General features: G+C 39.6%; 2 long non-coding RNA genes across 3 annotated transcripts in view; one reads left to right on the top strand and one right to left on the bottom strand.

Moving 5' to 3' along the window:
• LOC106832303 (uncharacterized) overlaps window positions 1-27,548 on the top strand; it is a 387,667-nt gene that overhangs the window by 265,879 nt on the left and 94,240 nt on the right. The gene's annotated exons all lie outside the window — the stretch shown is intronic.
• LOC139045526 (uncharacterized) overlaps window positions 22,712-27,548 on the bottom strand; it is a 41,297-nt gene continuing 36,460 nt past the window's right edge. The window contains exon 6 of the long non-coding RNA XR_011504030.1: window positions 22,712-24,349. This is a non-coding gene — a long non-coding RNA (uncharacterized lncRNA). The remainder of the gene's footprint in view (window positions 24,350-27,548) is intronic.

Here is a 27,548-nt window from a genome sequence, read left to right as displayed (position 1 = left end):
TATGTACATATATTTTTATTTTGTCATTTTATGTCTTAAATATTATATAATTCATTTAGAATGTATTTTGATGAAACACAAAAAGTAGAAATCTAATTTTATTTTTTCCCAAATAGTTAACTTGTTGTCCCAACATCTAGGTAATTTGTCAAAAAATAGAAATATGAAATAAGAAAGGCTGAAGTTATTTTCACCCTACTTGATAGCTGAATATCATGGAAAACCAATTATCAAATGAATGGTTTAATGTTTTTAAAATTATATTAATTTCCTTTGTACTCTTGGAAAAAGGAAGGACTTTCAGTTCCTTGGTTTTATTTGACAGTGCCTACTGTGGAAGATAGCTTTTTCCTCAAAAATTCCCAGGATAACCTCAAATAGGGCATTAAAACAGGAAACCCTGGGAAACTAAAAATTTTTGCTGACCTCATGTATAGATTCTTTCTGTTTTTCTAAAATCAGAATCTTGCTTATATTAAATTCCTCATTGTGACACAATTATTGGTGGTAATGCTCTTACTGTCAGAGCATTTACTATTATTGCCCTGTGGTTATAGATGAACAAGGCAGTTAGAGATTGAATCAGAATTACATTTTTGATGTGTTGGAAATTGCTTATGGACTACATTTCTGCAAGCTTGTTTACTTATTATCTTTTCCTCATAAAAGAGAAGTTACACAATTCTAAGCAACATTTGTGACATGTTTTGTATGCCCATGGCAAATGAAACACAGTGTTATGAGCACAGTAGGCATTCAATAAACACCTGTAAATTAACTCAAAAGGGAGCATAGGAAAACATCACCCTGTTTATTTTAACTTTCCGGTTGATTGCATTCTAGATAAATGACAGTTTATTGTAGAGAGAAAAATATGACCTGATGGAATCTAGGAAAGAAGTGGAAAAGGAAGGTTGTCCAGTAGGTCAGGAAATTTGAACCCGTTGTCAGGAGTTCTGAATGTTTTTCCTGTTTAACATTATGAGGTGCTTACCCATCATTAATTTTAGCTTGTTTTTATATGAGCTTAAACTTTGAGTGATTTCTTGACTAGCACTTTTTTATTTAACATCAGTTTTTTTAAAAAGTGATTTGCATTTTGTTTCACAACAGTTCCCCAAAATATCCTTGAAAAAGGAGGGCTGTGTTCACCTTTAATACTTAAAAATCACTTGGTGGCAGTTCAATTGAACATGAGTATGTGTTTGCAAGAAAGTAAAACATAACCAGAATGAGTAACCTCTGTTCTCTGAGGCTTACTGCATATCATTTATGCTTGAAAAAACAGAGAGAATTTATTTGTTTTAATGTCCCAAAACTTTGACCCAAGAGTTAAAAGGAGCTAGCTGACCAATAGAGTAAAAATAGCAGCAAACTTACTTTTTAACTGGGATGGTATTTAACCTTACATCTCTTCATCACAGAACATGTTGAAAACAGTTTGAAATAATTTTCTAGCATTAGAAGCACATTTAGAATGTCTACTCTGGTAATATGAAGCATAGGTTGGCCAAATTGTCTGAATAACCCAGGTCCCAAAACCCACGCTGGAGATAATGGAGAGTTATTTTTTTTAGTTTAAATTATCCAAATAGCTTATCTTTATAATCCCATGATACTAAGTAATTGCTCAATATTCATCAGATTCCTGCTGCCTTGTGGACAGAGTTATATTAATAAAATGAAAGGATTTAAGGAAATAGTATGTCAGGAATCAGCAGCAAAAGGCTCATTTTACTTTAAAAGTGTTATTTTTAAATTAGAGATGATACATGATAATTTAGTTAAGCCTGAAGAAATCCTGATTAATATCTTCATATATCTATATTTTGTTGATTAATCCTGGGAGATTTTACCCTGTTGTTTTCTATTTTCTCTAAAGGAATGGGTGGGTCTTAGCTTGATCTGATGTTCCCTCCCAGCCACTCATAAAGGTGGCCTCTTTCCCAAATGCCTTTTTTTATTATCCCTCCAGAAAAATGCTGATGACAAAGTCATTTTTTATTACCGTTTATACTGAGTCTCTTTGTGCCTTCTCTATTGAATATGGTAACAGTCAATTACTTAATATTTAATGAATGATTTTGGGTCAAACAAGAGCCTTTCTCCTTCTGCCAGTCATTTTACAGCTGTAAGTCTATCCTAGAAAGCACAACACAGACTATGAAACTCATCCATTTAGTTGAGTTATTATTTCTTTTAGACTCTGAGTTGGATTATAGAGAAAGTGATGTTGATAAAATGACCTTTCAATAATTAAACACTTTTGTTTTGTCCTTGGTACTGTGCCATATAGATTGTGGGGTATAAATGCGTAAGATGTGGTTACTGTCACCAGCTTACTTAGAGTGTGGAATATCTGAACATTCAGCAATTAAATAGTGGTATAAGATAGCATACGACTAAATGTCAAAATAAGCAGTATAAACAGCAGGTACTATAAGAGCTCCTAATGGGAGTTAAGTGTCAGTAGAAGACATTTGACTTAACCAGGGGAGTCACATCTTCCTTGGGGTTAGGTATCAAAATCAATACACAATATAAAAACTATGTGAAGTCCATAACCTCGAAAGTCTCTTAAATCACCCATAAATATCAATATATGTAGTCACAAATATGTGCTACACTGGATACTGAAATACACTCTGTCTCAGTAAGTTCTGCATGGTTAGTGTTTCCTTTACTGTACAAATAGATTGCTGAAGAAACTGGTTTGAGTTTATCTTCAGACCTTACAATCAGCCTCAGCATCACGAGCTGTTTGTACTTTGAGGGATGCATAGGAAGAGGATCTGACTGAGTTGGCATCCCTTGCTCCTTTAATGGAATAGCAGGTAGAATTGTCCACACTTTACAGTTCTTTTTCTCTCACCCTCTCCTTTCTAGCAAGCCTCTAGAGGTGACTTTACATAAGTTAAATGTGTATGACATGTTCCACTGTATATAAGTTAACATAGTCTTGCTATCTCTTTCTCTATTTAGCCATAGATAGTATATTATGATTTGTTTTTATTTGGCTGCATTTAAGATTTGTGTGGAATGATTAGCTTAGTATATTATTTTTTCATGATTATTTTTATAAGATTGAAGCTTTCCTATTCAGGACTTTGTATTCTCTTTTATCATTTTCCTATATCATCCTTCTCATCCTTTTAGTTTCATGGGAGGAAATATAACTTATCTTTCTATAAGTTAAAATCACCACCTGTCCTGGATCCCTCTCCTCCTTTCCTCTAAAGTTCCATCCCCTAAAAGATTTATCAATCAGCAAATATTAAGGAACACCTACTACAATGCGAAGTATTGGACTAAGCTTTGGAAAAGAAGCTCTGAAGTGCATCAGAAAGGAAAACAACTAATAGCACAAAGCGCCATGTTTTAAATGCCAAGCTAGTGAAACAGAAGGTAAGTGGTGTGGCCATTCCAAGGAGAGAGAGACTCATGGCCTGGAGTGAGTGGCCCAAAAAAGTCTGGGGAAGGGGCTGGGATTGAGTCAGTCCTACCCTGAATCTTGGGTAGGATTCAGATAAAGCAGAGGCTGGGATGCATTAATAATCACATTCATTAAGACCAAGATAAATGAGTACTATCTGGTACTGGTCCTCTGTGAGTTCATGTCTAGTGATGGAGACAGACAGATAAAAAGATAAATTTAAACACAGTGTGTTAAATGTGCTCATATAAGGATTGGAACAAAGTCCTGTGAAGGCACACGGACTCTGTTGGATTTTGATGGGAGGTAAGAAGAAAGGGGTCATCTGAACTGCACTTTAAAGCTAGGCGGAGGCCTGCCAGGGCACAAAAGGGAGAAGGCACTTTAGATCAAAGAAAGCACTCCTCCTAGGCATGGATCTAGAAGGAGCAAGATGCTACCATGGCAGTGACAGGGGGCTGGGGGTGAGGGGTGTGGCACATGGAGAAGGAGATTATGAAACATCTTTTACGACTAGGGGAGGACCAACATTTCATCTTGTAGGAAAAAGGGAATCAAAAGAGAGTTGTAAGCCCCAGAGTGACATTCTCAGATTTGGTTTCAGATTTGGATTCTTATTTCTTCCACGAAAATACATTAAGCCTGGTGGCAGGGAGAACAGCTGAGATTGGAAGCTACAAAAAGGCAAGGTTGTGTTTAATCCCTCTTGGTATTCCCAACACTATCACATGGTAGGTGCCCTATAATTATTTTACTGAGTTGAACCCATTTGTTGCCTGAATAGTCTAAAGAAAGATTGAGAGCCCAGACTAAGGCCTTAGCAGTGGAGGTGGAAAGTAGAGGTCAAATTTGAATAAAGTTTGTGAAATGGAATCCATAGGGTCTATTGCTGGATCAGATGTGGTGGGAGGTGATTAGGGAGAATAGAAAGTTGAAGATAATGCTAAGATTTTTCATTTGGAAGACCAGATGGATTTATCACAAATTAAAACAGAAAACGCAAGAGGCACAATGGGCTCTCTTTTGGAAGTGAACATGTTTTGTCTAAAGGGCCTGTGGATTTCTCACTCAACTATGTTCAGTAGGCCACAGGAAATACAAGCCTGGACAGAGAGGCTGAGACTGAGCCTGGGATACAGATTTCAGAGTCATGATCAGAGAGTAGGTGGATTGGAGGTAGATGAGACCACACTGGAATGGCCATTCGCTGAGGAATGCATGAGGACTGTATGGGGTTGAATAGTGTTCCCTCAAAATTCATGTCAACCCAGAACCTCAGGTTGTAACCTTATTTGGAAATAAGGTCTTTGCAGATGTAATCAGTTAAGTTAAGATGAAGTCATACTAGATTAGAGTGGTCCCTAATTCCAATGACTAGTGTCCTTCTAACAAGAGAAAAAAGAAACACACAGAGTGGAAAGGGCCATGTAAAGACAGAGGCAGGGATTGAAGTCATGCCAATATAAACCAAGGGACATCAAGGATTATCAGGATGAGGGAGGATCCTCCCCTAGAGCCTTCAGAGAGAGCATGGCCCTGATGACACCTTGATTTCAGACTTCTAGCCTCCAGAATTCTAAGAGAATATATTTATGTTGTTTCAAGCCACCCGGTTTGTGGCACTTTGTTATGGCAGTCCTAGGAGACTAATACAAGGACCACAGATGGACCATGGAACCTGACATTTGAGGGGAGCAGAGGAGGAGAACCCATGAAAGAGGCAGAGAAGGAACAGTGTCAGAGGGAGGGAAGAGCCATGTGAGCACAGGTGTGGAGTAGCACAAGCACGGTTTGATTAAAAGGGATGATCTGTGTCAATGGCTGGTTTAGGGTCCCAAATGTACTTAGAACCAGTTTGAGGTGCATTTCTGTGTCAGATGCAGGTATGTGGGCAGCCTCTGACTGTTAGGGGCAGGCAGGGGACAGGAGTCTTCTGTCTTTCATGGTTGGCCTATCCCCCTCTTGCCTCCAAACTAACACTGGTCTCTCATTTTGTAAAGGATAAAATAAATGACCCTGGGTCTAATCTGCTGCCCCTTCTCGTCTCCTTTTGCAGCCACTGCCTCCATTTCCTCACCACTCATCCTCTGCGATTTGATTTCTTTCCTTAGTTTCTCCATTAGCCTTTAACTTATTAAATCTAATGCCTTTTTTCCCCCTCTCCTTCTTTTCCTTGACCTCACCGCATCTCTGCAGCATTACCGTTTGTCATCTTCTTTGCCTTGTTGAAAGTTTCTCTTCCTATGAATTCTCTGCTGCTATATTATTCCAGTTCTTAAATTACATCTTGGTCTCCCCAAGGTTCATTCTTCCTGCTGCGGCATAATGTGGACTAGATGATTCCCTTGGTTTAACTATGACTTCTATAATTCCCTTCCTCCCTCCCACAGTCAATTCATACAACTATTCATTGAATGAATTAATTCTGAATTAATTCAATACATATTAATGCCACCAAATTTTTTCTTCATATCTGACTTCCCTCAGGTCTAATCTAATTTTGGTCAGGAATACTGAGCATCAATGCTAATCTGTGTCTGTTTAGAATTCCTCAAATATAGAGAAGGTGAAAGGAGAAAAAATTTACTCAGTATTTTCTTTCATTTTTTTTTTTTACAGGTAGAGATTTAGTGTTTATTTTTATAAGCACAATTAAAAGCAAATGTGTATGTGTATGTATCTATAATATATAATATGTCTGTCTTCTGCTTTTAAGTTTAATATTATAATATAAGCATTTTATTGTTATTACTAATGTTCACGAATATTTCTCAAATATTCTGTTGAGAGATTATATTAATTTTTCCTTAATCATTTTCCTATGTTCAACATTTAAGTTGTTTCTGTGTTTTTCTTAAATAATGCTGCAGTAAATATCTTTGTGCACAAAGCTTTATGTTAGTCTAGATTTTTTTTTTTAGTGATAAGTTCTCCAAAATGGACTTTTTGGATCCAGGGTATAAACATTTAAAACCTTAATATATTTTGTCCAGTTTCTTGTAACAGAGTTCGTCAACTTGCACCTCAGCAATCTATAAGACTACCTATTTACACCGCCCTGCTAAAATGTTTACTTAAATTTTCTCTTTAGATACTTGACTTTTTTCCTCCAAGAACACTGATGGTGTGTCTTAGTGGATAGACCTACAATTCAGATGTTTTTTTAATACATGCATTTAAGGACTGATAGTAGAAACTAGTAGATGACAAGGATTTGCTTTTCACTAACAAGAAAGTGTTTACTTGGAAAGCAGAATCTCAGAAAAAAAAGATCTGAAAAGAAAATTTGATATGGTTTTAGAGGCAGTCTCTTTGAATCTGTGGGACAGTCTTTTGGCTTGAATTTCTCTGTAATTCCTCTGCAGAAAAGAAAATATTCTTAATTTCTTAATTTTAAGCAGAAAAACAATTCCAACAGAGAGGGAATAACTTTCTCTCTGCAGACATGAGATTCACTTATCCTTATAGGAAACGTCTTCCCAGAGGCATATACAGATGAACATTTTCTGATGTCGTGTTATCTGCCCACCAAATGAAGTAATTGTTTAGCAAAGCTTATATAAGAGAAGCGTGCATTACCCTGGTGTAGGTATGTGCAGCTTGTGATGTGTAGGGTCGGCTCAAAACATTAATTAAATTCTTCCTGCTGGTTTATACAGAACGTACTGTCAGTTTATAGAGGAGATGTTTATGTGTTTGTAGAGTCCCTTCAAAGAGTCTGAGGTCTGATATGTTACAGAAAACAGTCCATGTCTTACCAAGTCTGATTTCTGGAATCACTTTCCCATAACTTCCTAGGTTTCTGCTTAGTGATGCTTGAATAAAAGTCAGAGAATATATAGGTGCTTGATAACACGGAACTAGTATGTTCTGTATTCCCAACTTTTGGAAAAATCAAACCACTGTTAATAGGCTAAAAGCTAAATTTTGTAGAATGTTAAACATTCATGAAAGGAATGATGAAAGAAAGGATAGGTTTCCTGCCAGCATTGCGGTCAGCAGCAGTACTCTGGCCTGATTACTTAAGCCGATGTTTTTCCTAAATCAGTCATGAATCAGTAATTATCAAGTTTTGCAATCCTAGGCAATTCTCTTGAGAATAGAAAATGATTTGTAATGTTAGTTGATAGCTTTTTTAAAAAAAGAAATAATTTGGCTCCTCTTGATGGGTTTCCCTGGGCACTGGGCAGAACCCCTATTGATTTAACTGGGCTTTATCCTTGGGAGCTTTGTAGATTGATCTTTCCTACATGATCAAATAACACATATTTGCTTTCTTTCCCCACAAAAATAAGAATGCTGCTGGTGTGCGGCGTATTAGTTTCACTTCCATTCATTTGGCTTAACTATTTAAACCACAATTTAGTCCAAACAGGAATAAAAAGGAGAAGTCACAGATGAAAATTCAGAAATCAAGGTTTTGGCTTTATTTAGAGTCTTCCAGAATGTTTTGTGATGATCTGTTTGATAACTGTTTTCTTCTACTATAAGATGTTCTCCTTTGTGAATTGGGATTATAGATCTTAGAGTTGGAAGGGACTTCATGAAAATTTTCTAATTCAGTCCCCTACTTTCTGAAGCTCACAGGATTTAAACACTCTCAGTTACAGAACCTGGAACTGGTTAAATAGGGATCCAAATGTGGGCTCTTTTTCTTACTTGATAGCATGTTAGCCAACATGCTTGCGTCGATGCAGTTGCCTTGCTTTAGATACAGGAAACCTGGAGCTCAGCGAATTACATTCTTTCCAGTTTGTTCTGATGTGCCACATGACACCAGGATTTTCAGCAGCTTGTTCCTTGGTTGTGCAGGACCCTCACCCTGTTGCCTCTCTTTTACAATCACCATCCTATGATTATATCATTTACTCAGGGGGCCTGTATAACTTGGCCTTGTTCACCCCCTGCTTGTTTCACTTTGAAGATGATCTCTTCTTGGGCACATCTTTGCCGACACCTTTGCTTGGATGTTCCCAAGAATTTGAATGTCCTAACGTCCAGGATGGCCTCTCACTATGGGGACCAGGAGAGCTCACATCTGATGAGCCTTTCAAAATACTCTAGAACCCTACATATATCTTCTTCAAGGGGCTACATATTTAGTTCTTTAGTCTTTGTCATGGGATGCTCCTTATCTAATATCCATGATCCCCTTTGAGTACTAATGACTTTTGGCAGTCTGAGGCTCTCCCAGACACTCTAACCCCAGGAATTTGGTCAGGCTCTTGGTAGAAGTTATACATTCCCATTCTCTCTGTTTCCTCACCACTATTCAGACTGGGCTCTTGTACCCTAAATGAGCCTAACTCATGGCTAATCTTCAACATTGTGACAGTTCTGCAGTGTGGGTTCCCAGATTTGTCTATTGTGCTATCACGTGGGAGCTGCAGAAGTTCACACAATCACAGGATTGGAAGGGAGCCTACTGGTCATTGAATGCTTGAGTCACCCCTACAAAATCACTGCCAAGTAATTATCTAGGCTGACGGGAAACTTATTACCTCCCAAGGCGGTTCATTCTAATTCTGACAGCTCCAACTGGTGGGAAATTCTTTCTCATACCTATTCAGTGTTGATGTATTTACCGTATTGAGTAAAACAGAATTCTGATTAATTAGGCCCCCCACAGTCTTTCCAGAGTTGACTTAACCTAATACTTTTGGGAGGAAAACTTATTTGCATTTACAGAACTTGGTGGATGCTGCCCTGTGAAATTCAGAGTGCAGCCTTACATCGTCAACAGACCTGCAGTGGGCATTAATATAAAACACTTGTTGAACTAAACTGAATTATTCTCTGAAGAAAGCAGTGATGACTAGGAGTATAGTGCTTATAGCATGCGTCATTCCTTTGGCAGCTACTGCCTTAAGCTCTTAGTTACTTTATATGCATGAGTCTTGTCTATACAGCTAGTTATTAAGCTCCTCGGGGTGTGGACCTGTCTGGCATTTGCAGTCTCTACCAAGCCTTACTCATGACCTTGCATTCACAGGATCAGCTAGTATTTTTCAAGAAAGCAAAGGCACAAGAATTGCTGCTGCTGTCACTGAGTCACTTTTCTTTTTTGCCCCAGATGATGAGTGGTGGTAGTGGGGTGTGTGCATGTATGTGTGTGTTGGCATGAGCCCAGGGCCAATTCTGTTTTATTGAAGGTTTTAGAACTAATTTCCCAGCAGAAACAAGTTTTCCCAGGCCAGCCTATGGAAACCTGTTCTCTGTCTGTCTCTGACAGTGCTGCAGCATTGGCAGGGCTACATTAGGGGTTAAATTGATGCTTGGGTGTTGGTCTGGCAGCCTGACAATCACATACCAGGAACACCCTTCTCCCTTCATCTGTCTGGTGCACTTCCTCATTCTTCAGGCCTCAGCAGGAATGTCTCTTTGTGGAACCTTCCTGATTGGCCTAGGGAGAGGGATCACCTCTTCTTTCTTGTTCTTGCTGAACTGTGGATAGTCCTCTATTTTCACACATGCAACATTGTATATATAATATTTGCTTCTACTACTGTCTCTTTCATTGTTCTGTGACTTTCTGGGGGGAAGGGACTGAGTCTCATTTCTCTTTGTCTCTCTTTTGCCAGGAACAGTGACTAGTGCACATGGGGAAATATTCAATGAATATTTTTGAAGGAATGACTATTAAAATAGATGAGTTGTTGTGATGGCTTGGGAAATGCATTCCCCGGGGCTAGAGAACCTATTTACAAACAAACTTTTGGAACATAACATTTTTTGAAGTTCGGGATCACTTGCACTGTTTGGTATGTTCTCAGGGCCCTGCCCATGATAGGCGTGACTACACAGCTTCCTTTTAGTTAACCATAATGAGGGTCGTGGGGTCTGAGACAAACCATGAGTTGGAACAGGAACAAAGTGAGGCAGGCCCTGAGAATACCGACCTGTTGTAGCTGTCCTGATGGAGTACAGAATGGCAATTAGAACATGGTATCCCCTGGGTATGGCAACCAAGAACAGATCAGGCAGCAGTGGCTTTACAGAGTCTAATGGACTAAGTGAGAAGTCCCAAAGGTGGTTGAGGATAGTGGTAGGAATTGAGGAAGAAGTGATTCTCAGAAGTGTAATTTGCTGATTGGTCAGACAGCATTAAGGATTCTGTCAGCAGGTAAGAGGTGTGTATGTGAAGGAAATACTGGCAAGGGCCTAGTAGAGTTCCAAACCTATGGGGAGACTGGCATAAAGCCATTTATCATTCATTTGTTTGGCAAATATTTATTGAATATTGCTATAGACTGAATACTTGCATCCCGCCAAATTAACATGTTGAAACCTGATTCGCAGGGTGGTGATATTTGAAGGTGGAGCCTTTGGAAGGTGCATAGGTCATGAGAGTGGAGCCCTCATGAATGAGATTAATGTCATAAAAGAGACCCCATGAGAGGACACAGCAAAAAGACAGCCATCTATGAACTAGGAAGTGGGTTCTCATCAGATGCTAAATCTGCCAGTTCTTTGATCCTGGACTTCTCAGCCTGCAGAACCATAAGAAATGAATTTCTGTTGTATATAAGCCACCAAGTCTAAAGTAGTTTGTTATAGCAGCTGAATGGACTAAGGCAAATACCTACTGTGAAAATACTTCCAAGAGGAGCTGAATGCTTTTTTTTTCTGAGGAAGATTAGCCCTGAGCTAACTGCTGCCAATCCTCCTCTTTTTGCTGAGGAAAACTGGCCCTTAGCTAACATCTGTGCCCATCTTCCTCTGCTTTATATGTGGGATGCCTACCACAGCATGGCTTGCCAACCAGTGCCATGTCCATACCTGGGATCCGAACTGGTGAACCCCAGGCTGCCAAAGGGAATGTGCACACTGAACCGCTGTGCCACCAGTCCGGCCCCCAGGAGCTGAATTCTTGATCTGATTATCAGTAGGAAAAGAAAAAAGATGCTTAGTTACCAGCATTGGGGCACATGGTTACTACTGTGACATGATGTGAATTCCTTGTTATAGGGCTACAACTCTCTTAAATCCCTTCTGTTTCCAATCAGGATTTATCCTAGAGACGGGGCAGAGCTTTCAGGGTCAAATAAACCCAGCTGTGATGAGAAGAGGTCTGGGGGCTGGGCACCAAGGAGGGCCTGACAAATATCTCTTAACTGATAGAACTGCATCTAGCCTACAGCTGTCCATTAAACTGTTAAATATAGTAGATTGGCCATACCAAATGGTGGCACTACATAGCGGAGAACAAGAAACACTAATTTTAGTAATGTCTTGCACTCGAAAAATACTCCATACTTACCAAAACACTTTCACATTTCACTATTTCATGAGATACCAGAATTCTGTGATATAGGCCAGGATGGTATTATACCCATTTTTTGGATAAGCACATTAAGGCACAGGCAATTTAAATAGATCTCCTCACCCCTTGTTAGCTAGTGGCACAGGCAGTACTAGAACTACGATCTATTGCTAAGTCACTACTCTTTCCCTTATGCCCCTGCTTTGCTAATGTGATGCTGTGACAGCTCTTGGAGGACCATGTTCACTGAGAATTCATCCCAAGTTTGATTGACTTCTGGAAAACAGGACCCAGCTGAGTCTGAGCATTCACGAGGATACTCTCGGCAATAATGACAAACTCACGTTATTGTTTAAGTTACTTGCTTTAAGAAATAGATTCAGTTCTGATTAAGTGGGTTATTATCTATTTTAAGGCTGCCTCCTTAAATGTCCTAAAGCAGATTAGCAATACCAGAGATTTAGAAATATCAGTTTCTAGTAAAAATGTTTCAATTTTTGTGATTTCACCATGTTGCTGAATTGAGTTCCTACCATGTGCCAAGCACTATTCTAAGCTTTGAGATCATGGCAAAAAGGAGACAATATTCCCTTTGTCATAGGCTTTTGTTCTAGTTGAGGAGGGGGTGTTTGTGGAGGAGACTAATAGAAACCAAACAAAATATATAGTATGTCAGATGTTGATAAATACTATAGAGAAAAATGCAGTAGGGAATGGGGACAGGATATGTGGGGGAAGCAAGGGGTTGCAACTTTAAATAGATGGTTAGGGAAGGCCCCCATGGAAAACTTGAAGGAAATACACCTCTATGTACATCTTCAAAAACTATTAAAAAATTAGTAAACATCCAAACTAGCTATCAATAATTATTAGCGAGTACACACACACACGCAAAACTTAGCATTTACTTTTCAATTTAACTCCCTACTCTAGTCACCTAAAAAATGAAATAAATTTGATTTTGTGTTTTTGTAGAACTATAAGGATATGGAATTTAGCTCTCACTAATCTCTGCTTTTTGTTTGCAGACCTCCCACTGTTTAGCTCAGTGATAAAATTCCACAGTAAATTTTGACTTGAAAGATTTCAGGATATCATGAAAATGGAAATGACGAATGAAGGCTATGAGACGAGGCAAATATTTGGCAAATCCTGTAAGGCGCTTAGAACAAACTTTATTAAGTGTGGCAGAATGAGATGATCATTACTGTTTTTTATTTTTATCTGGGGTCAAACATAATTAAAATAAAACATTTTCTGTGGGTTTCCAAATTAGCCTAACGATTTATTGGTCTCCAAAGATCTTTGTAGATGGTAATTTTGGCATAGAGTTCTAAAAGAGGGCTCTCTAGATCTAGAAAGAAGTTGGAAAATAATTTGTTTAAAAATAAAACAAGAAAAGTCCCAAGAAACACCGTGAGAGAATGTTTTGTGACATATTGAGAATTCACTTGAAAGGTGCTCTCTGTGATTCTATGGCAGGCTGCGCCCTAAAATGCCATTTGTCATGGTTTGGAACTGCAATGATCAAGGAGGAAATGTTGTAGCTGCCCTCTTGTGGCCAAATGGGAGGTTTTTGCCTCTGTTTCAATACTTGCAGGAAACAATGGTATTTTTTTCCCCTTGGAGTTATTCACAAAATAATGTAAGAGTAATAAAACATTTCAAGTTTTCAGATGGACTCAAAAGACCTTACCCCAAAAAGTGAAACCCTGCAGGTCAGTCAACACATACCTTTCAGTTGAGCAACCCCCTCCCCGGCTATTGGTAGATTATATTAACATTGTGGCCCCTTCTACCATGCCCCAGGGAAGATTTCTGGGAGGATTTTAAAGAGGAAATCCTCATGTCTACAAATACTTTTTTGGGGGAAATGGTGGGAATTAACTGCAGAGGTAGATATAGGAAATAACAGGAAGAGCTTTGGCAGCTCTCAGCGAGATAATCCAGGCCAAGTCACTTAACCCCAGAGCTTAGACCTCAGTTTCCTCATATGAAAAGGGGAGAGTTCAAAGGCAACTTCCAACATCCCTTTTAACTTAAAACTCTATAAATATGTGAGTTGATGGACAGGGCAAACTGCTTTTCAGTCTCTGGGATTTCTTTCCTTTCTGGCTATGTGGCTTTATGATTAGTGAACTGAAGAGCCATTAGGGGAAGTGTATGATGAAACCTTTGAAAATAGCAGGGCTGCAGGGAGGTTTGTACAACTGCCCCATTGGTCTTGTGAGAATTTGTCAGTATTCATACAAGTACTGAATTTATTAAGTATCGCTATGTGCTGTGCATTATTCTAGGTGCAAGCAGTACAACAGTGATGGGGAAAAGGAGAATCTTGGTTTTCAAGTGCTTATAGTTTGGAGAAATTTAAATTCAATCACTTTATGTGGCTTTACACAGTTTGCTTTTATGTTCATATGGTTCTGAAAATAATAAGGGAACTTACCATAAACTTTAAATGTCTCCAAAGATCTTCTAGGTGGGATCAGGTTGGGCAAGAACTGGGTCTGAAATAAAACTTCCAGGTCAGGGGAAGTGTGCCTTTTGGTGGATATTCTGGTGGAAGAAGTGCCTGGCTATGCTTTGGTCATTCTGAAAACTCTTCTTCCATGAATCATTTTTTAACATAAAAGGAAATCCTAGTAGGTCCCACATCTTTTTGGAAAATGTCTTTTCTGTGTTCTGTTTCATACCATGCTTTGGAATGGTTAATTCGGAAAGCGAGGTTATACTTTCAATCATTTATAATTTTATTTAAAATTTTTATTTCATCAGGCTAAGATTATTTTTCTTGTTTTGCTTTCCTCTCAAGTCCTTGTGCATGCTTTGATATCTAAAGTAGAGAAACAGTCATAAATTTTATAATATTAATTGTTTTGGATATGTGAAATCTTAAGCTACACATTACTAAAATGAAAGTCGATTTGTGTTATTAGTTATATGGATATACACATGTGTGCTATGATCAGTTTATAGGATCTTGATACAAATGATTATTCCAGATTACAAGAAGTTCTGGGAGGACATCTTGATGACACAGACTTTTTTTTCCTGTTGCCTTGGTATTTTCGGAATATCTTACACGTCATCTACTATATGTGTCTTTGTTGTAAGTTAGAGTTTGGTTAGATAGAACATTTGAACTCTATTCAACTTGGCAGTGTAAAGAGCCTGGAGTCCAATGATTTGTCTTTAGGGCGGTGTTTGGGGAATAACAAAATATTTCAGAATCATTAAGGGTATTACAAGAGGGAATTTGGGAGTGGTTGAAATGCTTTGTGTACTTCTAAGAAGGCAGAATGGGAGAGATTAGAGGAGGAAAATGGTTTTAAAATTTTCACTTAGAGAATTTGTAAATACAATAAGCATTACTGCAGGTTCATAATTTAAAAAATGATCATAAATTGGTAAAAAGATGAGATTTTTCCTGATTTCAGTTTAATAAAACTGAGAAGCTAAAACAAAAAATAATTCACATGTTACAAAGGCAGGATCATTGATAAGTAATATTAGAGCTCTCTCTTGACCAAAGATACATTTGTCAGGAAGACTCTTAAATACAGGATGTGTGATATCATTTTGGTACAAATGGTGATACTACAGATTCCTTCTTTAAACATGATTTTCACATAGATAGGCTCTGAGGAAGGTAGTGTGAAGTCTTGGAAAGAACACAGACTGAGTTCAGAATATGCTGGGTCAGCTGGCTGTGTGGTCTTGGGTAACTTTTTAGCCTCAGTTTCTTTACTTGTAAATCAAGTTGATTCTTCTTCTCTCAGAGGCTTGTCCAGAGAAGGTTCCATGCCTTTCCCTCCCTACGTTTTCCAGGTTTCTAGGAGAGTTTTGCTGAATTTTTGTCTGCCGTCCAAGATTATGCCAATAAGCAAGGCCTAAAGAGCTAGAAGAAGAAAAGTGTTTAGATGATGTTGTTCAGGTTAAGCAGTACATGAAAATTTAAACTGCCTTTTCTAGCTATGCTGAACAAAGAAGGATATTTTTTTTTTAAAGATTTTTTTTTATTTTTTCCTTTTTTTTTTCTCCCCAAAAGCCCCCCGGTACATAGTTGTGTATTCTTCGTTGTGGGTTCCTCTAGTTGTGGCATGTGGGACGCTGCCTCAGCGTGGTCTGACGAGCAGTGCCATGTCCGCGCCCAGGATTCGAACCGACGAAACACTGGGCCGCCTGCAGCGGAGCGCGCGAACTTAACCACTCGGCCACGGGGCCAGCCCCCAAAGAAGGATATTTTTAACATTGACAGTAAATGGGTCTCAGTCCCATGACCTATAAGGAAACCTGCATTTTTGACTTTTTGTTTAGGTGTGGGGATGTGGAGAATAACAGCAGAGGTTTACAGTTCCTGCACATTTGGCTCAAAGGCTTATCCAAGCTTAAGCAAGTGGTTATGATTTGAACCTGGTTGTTGATTGCTTTTGTACTCAGACCTCTTTCCTACATTCATTTGTTCTTTCGTGTCATTCAAACATTTCAATAATTGGGCGTACTTTATTGAACATAGTTCTTGTGTCTTAATGGAAAAAACTACGTTTAGAGCATTGCCTAATTCTGGATCACAAGCTCAAATGCATGCACAGATAAGAAGTAAAGCAGGGCCTGCCTAATACAACTGTGAACATTGGCAACTGTGGTGATCTAGAGAGCATATGCTCAGTCCAGAGAATAGTCACTAGTCAGGGGCTTGTTTCCATGAGGATGTGTGCTGCGTATTGCCATATCTTCCAACTTTTTTTGAGAGAAGTCAGAAATATAGGTTTTAATGGGAACTCTTCTGATTTTTAATATACCATGCAAATCAGAGTCCATTATCTGAGGACTGCCAGTTTGTATACTCAGACTCCAGCTGTAGGTAGTGCCTTTCTCATGATCTGCCTCCTAATAGCATGATGGTTAAGAGCTAGATAACCTGGGTACAAATCACAGTCCCACCACATACTAGCTGTGAGAGCTTGGCAGGTTACTTGGCATCTCTGTGCCTTAGTTTCTTCATCTATGAAACGGAGATGATAATAATAGCACTTATCTCATAGGGTTTGGGGGAGAATCAAGTGAGTTAAGTGCTTCCAATAGGGCCTGGGATGGATTAGGTGACACTGAGGTGCTTAATATTATTAGAGACTCTTTTGTGTCCTCTCACTAAGAGGTCACACCCCTCTTCCTGTGATGTTTGGGAAGAGAGGAGGAAAACAAGGGGAAACAAATCTTTATTGAGCACCTCCTGTGTACCAGGAATTATGCCAGGTGCTTTGTATAACATTTTCTCATTTAATCCTCATGCAGACTCTTGAGGCAGGTTTCATTTCCATTTTACAGTAGAGAGAACTGAGACTCCGTGAGGTTCAGTAACTTCTCAAAGGCAGAGTTGGGATTTGGACTTAAGTAGATCTGATTCCAAAACCCATCATTTAACCAATAACTTATCATCTTTAACCCAGGGAGATTTGTTGTGAGTCTGATGCCCAACAGGACGTTTTTCATAAAGGAATTTAAAGAAAATCACCTTCTAAATGAATCAACTTGGGTCCAGATTAACTATGGAGAGCTTTGTTACCCATACACCTACTGCTCCCCCCGCCCCACCCCTGCCCCTGCCCCAGGTGGGTATGAGCTCCTTGAGAGCAGACACTGGATCTTTGCTCTCTCTGAAGCTCTCAGTGTATTCAGTGAGCTCAAATGCTTACAAAGGAATGATGAAAGAGAGACTCAATTAAGATTCTCAGTCTACACAGTGTTAGAGAGTCTGGACATGACATGCGATGACAAGTCTAGCCAGGCCAGGTATAAGCCCTTAATTACTGCAAGAAAAGCTCTCAAAATGTTACAAAACCCTTTCCTACTTTGCTAACAGTGTTCCTTATGGTGTCAACGAATACAGTCAGAGTGGCTGGGAGGAGTGGAGGCACGTGTGAAGTGAAGGAAGAAGGAAGGGAGAAAAGAATGAAAGTGGGAAATCTGTCTGTAGAGATAAAGAGAGCTGGAGGGGGTGGATGTGAAAGGCAAAAGGCATTGAGCAAACTTCCTGTCAGCTGCACAAAATGATCTCAGGCTCAGATGAACTTCCCAAATTAGGACAGAATCAAAATTCACACACAACAGTTTCTTTGGAAAGCCCTTTTCACCTCAACATGCTCTGCTGAAAACAGCTTTTGTTTTTGGTAGATGGAATTAAAAAGCAGGAGACGTTTACTTAAAAGAATATCTGCTATTATAAATTACATAAAGTCTCTCCCAATTAGGGCTTAAGTCACATCCGTCTACAATTCTGAAGCAAAAAAATTCGTCTTTCATATAAGTTTGAATGTTCACAGATCTTGCTAATCGTTGCCTCATTGACTCAAATGTATTAGGAGTCAGTGAAATTACCAAAACCACAAACTAAATGATTAATAGCCCTGTTTTCAAAACCAAGTGGAAAACAAACAGGCAAATAGAACTACAGTTCCCACTCTGTCTCTTTATATCACTTTGATCTCTGTCTCCCACGCGAATGAGGGTACTGTTGGGTCCACCACATCATCACTTTTCTGTTCTTCTTCATTCTACCCAGATGGAGTGCCAAAGCAATGAAGGCTGTGCTGAACCACCCTGGGGGTCAGGCAGGCTCACAGATGGACCTTTGGAACTAATCCAGGTGCAGAGCAACACTGAGTCCATCCAGAGCCAAGGGTTCATGTCTGAATGAATGTTCAGCAAGTGCTGTTTTTTTTTTTTGAGGAAGATTAGCCCTGAGCTAACATCTGCCACCAATCCTCCTTTTTTTTTTTTTTTGCTGCGGAAGGCTGGCTCTGAGCTAACATCCATGCCCACCTTCCTCTATTTTATATATAGGATGCCTACTACAGCATAGCTTGTCAAGCAGCGCCATGTCCACACCTGGGATCCAAACCGGCAATCCCCAGGCTGCTGAAGCAGAACGTGCGCACTTAACCGCTGCGCCACCAGGCCGGCCCCTCAAGTACTTTTTAATAGGCTTAATCTAGAGTCATGCCTGAAGGAGCTCTGGCAAGTTTCTTAACCTCTCTGGGTCAATTTCCTCATCTGTGAAATGGGAATAATCCTAGAACCCACCTCACATGTTTGTGATGATTAAATGAGTTTTACCACATGTAAAAGGCTGAGCACAGGGTCTAGCACATGTTCATTAATAACGTTAATATTAATAAATTGTTTTAGAGGTGATATTGATCATGAGATCAAGTGATCATAGTTGCATTGGAAATAACCTATTTAAATGTGCTTTGACTTTGTAACTAATTTTAAAAGGCTCTCGGTGTGAGATCAAGCACCTTCATTCACCACTCTCTGAAAATTATCCATTTCCATTATAGACAGACTTCTATCCCTTTCTGTAAATTATCTAGACTTCCAAAATGGGATGTAATATTGTCTTGTTCCTTGGAGGGGAAAAAATGGTGTAACTATACAGCAACTATCTATAGATAATGCAGTGATTGATTACATGAATTAAACATGATTTTCAAATATAAAACAAAGGGGGTGAAATTCACTTTTTTTAAGAAGTAACTTTGTTCCACACTTACTGTTTCCATATGCTAGGTTATTTCTCATTTTCACTAAATGGGATAAAAAATTGTGGGGCCCAAATAAACATTTCACAAAGCTTGGTTTTCTAGTTCATACCACAAGGTGGTGGTTTGTTTTTTTTTTTTAAAGATTTTATTTTTTTTCCTTTTTCTCCCCAAAGCCCCCCGTACATGGTTGTATATTCTTCGTTGTGGGTCCTTCTAGCTGTGGTATGTGGGACGCTGCCTCAGCATGGTTTGACGAGCAGTGCCATATCCACGCCCAGGATTCAAACCAACGAAACACTGGGCCGCCTGCAGCGGAGCGTGCGAACTTAACCACTAGGCAACGGGGCCAGCCCCTAGGTGGTGGTTTTTTTTGAGGAAGACTGGCCCTAAGCTAACATCTGTGCCCATCTTCCTCTACTTTATATGTGGCACACTTGCCACAGCATGGCTTGACAAGTGGTGCATAGGTCTGCACCTGGGATCCAAACTGGCGAACCCTGGGCCGCTGAAGCAGAACATGCGAACTTAACCACAGCACCACTGGGCTAGCCCCCAACGAGGTGTTTTTTGGATCACTGGAAAGCACCATTGTCAATTCTCAGAGACTGTCCTTCATACATTTCCCTGTATTACGCTATTGTAGGTAGGAGAACTGATCAACATTATAGTGGCAAAGCAGAATTCAGAATCATGTTCTACAATTACAGTTCATTTAAAACATCCCATCCCCAAGACCTTCCCTTGGTAAAGTTGGGATGAGGCAGTATAGTAAAGCAAAAGGCCACAAGCTTTGGCACCAACAGATCTGTATTTGAATCTTGGATATACCACTTATTATTGATTTTTTAATGTATTAATTATTCCAATAAATTTGTGGAACCAATGGTTATCAAATTTTCACATGGATCAGAATCACTTAGAAGGCATGTTAAAACACAGATTGTGGACTCCACCCCCAGGGTTTCTGATTCAGTTGGTCTGCTGTTTGGCCCAAGAATTTGCATTTCTAACAAGTTGCCAAGTAAAGATGGTGATTATGCTGGTCTGAGGACCATACTTTGAGAACCACTAGGATACATTGTGTGCAATAAATTAGGTTCAGATGGTTCCAGAGTTGGGCCAGAGTTTCCATATCTATAAATAGGAAGAACATTGACTTGGAAGATTTTCTGTGAAGATTAGAGATGTTGTGTAGACGCACTTGGCCCTTAGTGGGCAGTCAATAAATAGTAGATATTATTCTCTAGGGTCAGACAGTTCTGGATTCAAGTTCAAGCTCTGCTGATTGCTGACTGAGTGATCCATTGTAAACTCTGTAACTTCTCAAAACATCATTTATTTGTGAAGTAGGTGCTATGTTCTGAATTGTGTTCCCCCAAATTCATATGTTGAAGCCCTAACGCCCAATGCAATGGTATTTGGAGATGGGGTTTTTGGCAGATAGGTTTTGATGGAATCTTTTCGGTTGGGGTCTCATGATGGGATTAGACTCCTTCTAAGAAGAGAACAGAGAGCTTGCTTCCTCTTGTCTCTCTCTTTCTCTCTCCACCATGTAAGGACATAGCAAGAAGGTGGCTGTCTGCAAGGCAGGAAAAAGCCCTCACTAAGAACCTAATCAGTTGACACCTTGATCTTGTTCTTCTCCAGAATGAATTTCTGTTGTTTAAACCACCCAGTCTATGTATTGTTTTATGGCAGCCTGAGCAAATATAGTGGAGATAATACCTGCCCTATAAAATAGGGATATAATGTGATGCTGTGTGTACAGCAATTGGGATAGTGCTGGCTACCTGTAGTAGGAAGCAGCTAATGAGTATTAGCATTATTACTTAATAATTACAGTCATGCTCTTTCTTCCAATTCCTTTGCAGAATTTCTCCTCATGTTAACTTTGCTACGAATTTCCCAAATTTGATGGTAACTGATTCCGGGGTGTGTGGATGAGATGATAAGTCGTGAGGGTTAGTTCACGTCATTGCCTTTCAACTTTGTTGCTGCAGATTAAGTTCTGTCTCAGAATCTCTTCTTTGGACCAGCACATATTTATATAAGAACAGAAATGCTATCAACCTTGTTTCTAAGTTCAGCCTGTCCAAGAGAATAAGCCATGTTGTGTGGCTCATTTTCTGGTGACGTTCATTTTTTCAGAGCACACTGGTCAGTTGTCTCCTGGGTGGTATCTTGCACATGTGTTTCCCATTAAAGTAGCAACTAAAGAGTGGCAACTGTGAATCTTTTCTGGCTGGTGCTCATGGTCTGTTTTCTTCTGTAATTAGCCTGGGGTGGAAGTTTTTGGAGGAAGGGAGGGGGAGGCCTATTTATGAATTGAAAATTGGACTTGATGCATATGACACTGGGTTAAATTGCTCCAACTTAGCTGTGATGAAAACTTTCCCCTGGTTCTTCCTCTCATTAAAATTTCCTCATTTATAAGTAGATTACTCAGGCTTTATGTTTCTACAGTTGTCAAGCATCTAATTTTGTTTAAAAAATCATGTTAAAACCTAAAAGACTTGATTGAAGCTTTAAAAGTGAAAAGAAAAAAAATGAAGTCAAATGCTTTTTATTATTTTAGGGACAATATTTTATTATGGTAAATAACATTATTGGAATCAGCTAAACATGAGTGAACAAGCTATCAGGGTATCACTTCTAATAATTTTTATTATTTTACTTATGAAAAAGACTTTATGTACAGCCACTCTGGAAAAAGTTTGGCAGTTTCTTATAAAGTTAAACATACATGTACCAGGTGACCCAGTAACCCAACCCTAGGTATTTACACCAGAGAAATTAAAACTTACATTCACAACAAAACTTGTACACAAATGTTTATAGCAGCTCTATTCATAATTGCCCCAAACTGGAAATAAGTCAAGTATCCTTCCGTGGGTGAGTGAATAAACAAATTGATACATTCATACAATAGAGTACAACTCAAGAGTGAAAAGGAAGAAACTATTAAGCAACAATTTGCAGGAATCTCAAAGGCATTTTGCTTAGTGGAAAGTGACATGACAGTTATATGACATTCTTGAAAAGATAAAATCATGGCGACAGAAAACAAATCAGTGGTTTGCCAGTGGTTAAAGGTAGGTGGGGGATTATAAAGTAGTAGCACCAGAGAATTTTGGGGGTGATAGAGTTTTTCTGTACCCTGATTGCAGTGGTGGTTCCATAGCTCTATACATGTGGTAAAATCATATACCAAAAGAAGTCAATTTTACTGTGTTAATTAAAAACAAACAAACAAAAGATTGGTAGGGGAAAAAGAGACTATATCTCTTTCTGGAATACAAATGATTGTCTCAGTGGGGTATGCAGAGAGATTTTAAAATGTGCATTCAGTTGAATCCTTTATGGAGTTTCTGTACAGGTAGGAAATGTCAGGAAGAGATTTATTTATTTTTTAAAGATTGGCACCTGAGCTAACAACTGTTGCCACTCTTCTTCTTTTTTTTTTTTTTTGGCTTTTTCTCCCCAAATCCCCCCAGTTTCACAGTTGTATATTTTAGTTGTGGGTCCTTCTAGTTGTGGCATGTGGGATGCCACCTCAAGATGGCCTGATGAGCAGTGCCACGTCTGCGCCCAGGATCTGAATTGGCAAAACCCTAGGCCGCTGAAGTGGAGCACATGAGCTTAACCACTCGACCACGGGGCCGGCCCCAGGAAGAGATTTATTTTTGATTGTTGTGCATAAGGAAGGGAAGGAGGAAGGAGGGGTTCAATTTTACCCATGGTTTTGCATATAACAACAACCAGAAATCATAGAACAGCATAATGAGTAAACAATACTCATAAATTGCATTTTGAAATCTTTAATCCTCACCACTTATTAACTTTCTGATCTCCATTGCATTTTTAAAAATGAATTACCTCTGGATTCTGAGTCTTAGATGCTTGAGATGGGAAGTAGTTGGGTCAAAAGAGGGAGTTCACTTTCCCTTATACTTCACAAAGCTATTCATATCCTACCATCTGAAACTAATTTGTTGTGTGTAATTTATTCCGTAAAGTTGCTGGAATAAACAATGCATGCACAGATCCTTAGATATGTTTTAAGCAGAGACTTGCTTGCCTGTGTGTGATTTTCAGCTGTCTCAGAACTTTCAGAAGTACTATCCAGTGCTCAGGGTGTCATGTGGGTTCTTAGAGGGCCTATTATTTATAAACTAGGGTACTTATGTGTGTGTGTTTTTTTGGTCTGTGACAGATACAATATGGGCCACAGTCCCCATTCCCAAATTGTTCCTAAGCTCAGTTCAGTGAGTTAGGAATAGGGAGCAGACATGCCCATTCTATGCCTTTGGTCGAAATTAGCACAACACGATTGGGATTGTTTGGTCAAATGAGTAAGAAATTACAGCATTGTGGTTTGTCACTTGCCTCCTAGAAAATGAAAGGCTCTTCAGATGGTACATTTGCCACAGTGGCAGGTAGTTGCTGGGTTGGCCTGACTTCACTTCTGTGATGTGGATGCTAAAGCATTTCATGAAGTTCCTCAAATGTTTCCACCTCCCATCTTTACTGCCAGGAGTTTTGCTGGGTGATGGCATGATATAGAGGAATAAAACAGTGTCATTCTCACAGACCTCACAAATTTCTTCACAGTCCTTACAATGCAGCAAGTCCTTCTCAAACTACATATTCCAAACTGCATTTTGCCTCTTTAAAGAGGGGCTATCCCAGGGCCAATATGGGCCACTTTTAGTGTTCTTTCTCGCAAAAATCCATATTTTCATTCTGTCCCCATAATTAAATCAAAGCACTAGGCTTAAAGGTTTCCCTTCTGAATCCTTATACCATCATGAACACTTTAAGATAGAGAGTACAAATAATTACAGAATATTTTAGAATGCTCTCATCACTTCTAGAAATATACTTCCGAGTTTCTCCTTGTAGCAAAAGGAATCCATCTCCAGGAATCTTCAGGATCACACTTGAACTTTGGCATGTGGTTTCCTCTTGCCTTATGTCCTTGGAGGCCATCGGTTCTTATGTTATTCAAAAGTAATTTGGGAGCATCTTCCATACACCAGGCACTGTTCTAGATACTGAAGAACTAAGACAAAGTTGCAGGCTTCTGGGAGTGCGGGAAGAAATAGACTAAACAAGGAAATAAAAAAGTTCAGAGTATGTGAAATGCTAGGAAGGAAATAAAACATGTAATAAGATAGAGCATGATTGTAGGGGTGGGGAGGGTGCATTACTTTAGACGACAGTTGGTCTTTGAGGAAGTCACATTTGAGCTGAGTCCAGAAATAAGAAGCAAGCCATGTAAAGATTGAGGAAAGAACATTCTAGAGCAGGGTGTTCATCCATCAGACCCTACAGGCACTCTTCATGTTTGAGGGGTGAAGGTGGGGTTTCCTTCTCTCACCATTTTACCTAATAATCTACTTAAGGAATTATAGAAGGCAAGTGACCTTCTTTCCTTCAAAACCTGGACTGGATGGGTTAGGAGGTCCTAGTGTCCGAGAGGACCACTTCCACATTATTCATTCTACCAATTCAACTATCAATCTTACCCAAAAACACCACTACAGACAAACCCAGAATAATGTTTGACCAAATATCTGGGTACTCTGGCCCAATCAAGTTGACACATAAAATTAACTACCACAAGTCCACTCCTTGTCAACTTGGCCACCCACATGCCTCTCCCTAATCCATATTTAATTTCCAAATAAATACAATAACAAGGTCATAATTCCACATAACATGACACAATTATCCTGCATACAACAAAAATGCACTAATCCCTTCTCGAGAAGAAGAGGTAGGTCCTTGAGTGATGTTTATTCTTCTCCTTAATATCCTGTAACTTAAATACTATGATGTGAAATTAACAATACTTAAATAATATGATCTAAAGTCAATACATCTTATGTTACGTGATAAAGGAACAAGAGGAAAGAAAATAAAAATATTTGCTTAATATATACATGTTAATACACACAAATATATTCATAAGAAAATAAAGAAGAAATACTCATGACAATTACAGTATTCATTTCTGTAAATGGTCACATGGTCATAGCTGGTATTTATAACTACTTTCTTCCACAACCCATTCTGTATTTCTTTTGCCTTCAGCAAGCACCTCAGCTCATCATGGTTGTTTACCTGTTAGGGTGACCCAAACCTTCATTTCTGAAGGGTCTGGGTCACTAGTAGTCCTGCCTGAACTGAATTGCGGTTTTTAATTGACCTTTATCACAGGACATGGTAATATTAAGAGGCACCCTAAGGGATATCCTGTTTTCTGGACATACTCTTTCTTACCTCCATTGTGGAGTAGTGTCCAGTTTTCCCTTCATAGTCAGGATCAATCACCCCATCCACCCAGAAACTCTCTTCTTTGCCTGTTGATTCAGAGGCTGAGGAGTCCAAAATGGCTGGACAACAGTCTTAACTTCCAATTCAATGGGATCATTGTTGTGTCTCATGCAGGAAGCATTCCTTCCTTTAGAACTAAGACCTCTAGGCCAGGAGAGCAGAAGGTCATGGAAAGAGGGAGCAAAAGTTTTGCTAGTGGGTTGCTAGGGGTAATAGTGAGTGGTGCCACTCCCATTTCCACCTCTTGTTTCCAGTACTCATGAATCCTAGCTATCGGAGAAACAGCACCATATATGGATGCTGATTCAGAGCATATAGAGCCTTCTGTAGAACCTTTCCCCAGCCCTACAAGGTATTATCACCTAGCTAGTGTTATAACTGAGTCTTCAAAAGGTCGCTCCACCATTCTGTCAGGCCAGCTGCTTCAAGATGGTGGGGAATGTGGTAAGAATTCCATGAGCATGGGCCCATTGCTGCACTTCTTTTGCTGTGAAGTGAGTTCCTTCATCAGAAGAAATCCCTTTGGGATACCATAACGGTGAGTAAGGCATTCTATAAGTCCACAGATGGTAGTTTTGGCAGAAGCATTGCATGCAGGGAAGGTAAGTCCATATCCAGAATAAGTGTCTATTCCAGTAAGAACAAAACACTGCCCCTTCCACGACAAAAGGAGTCCAATGTAATCAACCTGTCACCAGATAGCTGGCTGATCACCCTAGAGAATGGTGCCGTATTGGGACTCAGTGGTGGTCTCTGCTGTTGGCAGATTGGGCACTCAGCAGTGACTGTAGCCAGGTCAGCCTTGGTAAGTAGAAATCCATGTTGCTGAGCCCATGTAAACCCTCCATCCTTGCCACCATAGCTACTTTGTTCATGAACACATTGTGTGTTAAGAGTGGCTGGGGAAAGAAGCTGACTGGTATCCATAAATGAGTCATTTTATCCACTTGATTATTAAAATCACCCCCTGTTGAAGTCACCTGTTGGTGAACATTCACGTGGCACACAAATATCTTTGCATTTTTTGCCCATTCAGAGAAGTCTATTCACATACCTCTTCTCTAAATTTCCTTATCAGTTTTCCAATGACCTTCATTCCAAATCCCTGACCATCCAGCCAAATCATTGGCAACTTCTCATGAATCAGTATATAATTGCACATCTGGTCATTTCCCCTTCCAACCAAAGTGTGCACTGCTTGAAGTTCTGCCCACTGGAAGGATTTCCCTTCCCCACTGTCCTTCAAGATGTTCCAGAAAGAGGCTGTAGTGCTGCAGCTGTCCACTTTCGGGTGGTACCTGCATATGGTGCAGAACCATCTGTAAACTAGGCCTGAGTCTTCTCCTCCTCTGTCAACTGATCATAGGGAACTCTCCATGAGAACATAGGTTCAGGCTGGGAGAGAGAAGGCAGTGTAGCAGGAGAGGAGACCATGGGCATTTGGGCCACTTCTTCATATAACTTACTTGTGCCTTCAGGACCTAACTTGGGCCAGATCACATACATACCACTTCCATTTGATGACGGAGTGCCACTGTTCATGCCCAACTTTATGGATTGGTGGATCAGCTAATACTCAGTTCATGATGTTCAGCTCAGGTCACATGGTGACTTGATGGCGCATGGTTAAGCATTCAGTCTTTAAGGCTCAGTAGGAGGCTGAAAGCCATTTTTCAAAGGACAGTAATTATGGAGGATGGCAGGGCTTTGCACCAAAACCCTAAGGGCCTGCACTGCAATTCACCAATAGGGGCCTGTGAAAGGCTCCAAAGAACATCCGTATCTGCCACTGACACTTCAAGCACCATTGGATCTGCTGGATCATGTGGCCCAAGTAGCAGAGCAGCTTGCACAGCAGCCTGGTCCTGTTGCAAAATCTTCTTTTGTTCTGATTTCCAATGAAGACTATCAGCTTTTTAGGTCACTTGGTAAATGGGCTGGATTAACACACCCAAATCAGAAATAT

This window comes from Equus asinus, chromosome 6 (genome assembly GCF_041296235.1).
Source record: "Equus asinus isolate D_3611 breed Donkey chromosome 6, EquAss-T2T_v2, whole genome shotgun sequence".
Taxonomy (NCBI): Eukaryota; Metazoa; Chordata; class Mammalia; order Perissodactyla; family Equidae; genus Equus; species Equus asinus.
Note: the sequence above shows the minus strand (reverse complement) of the source record. Positions and strands in the feature narration are given on the sequence as shown.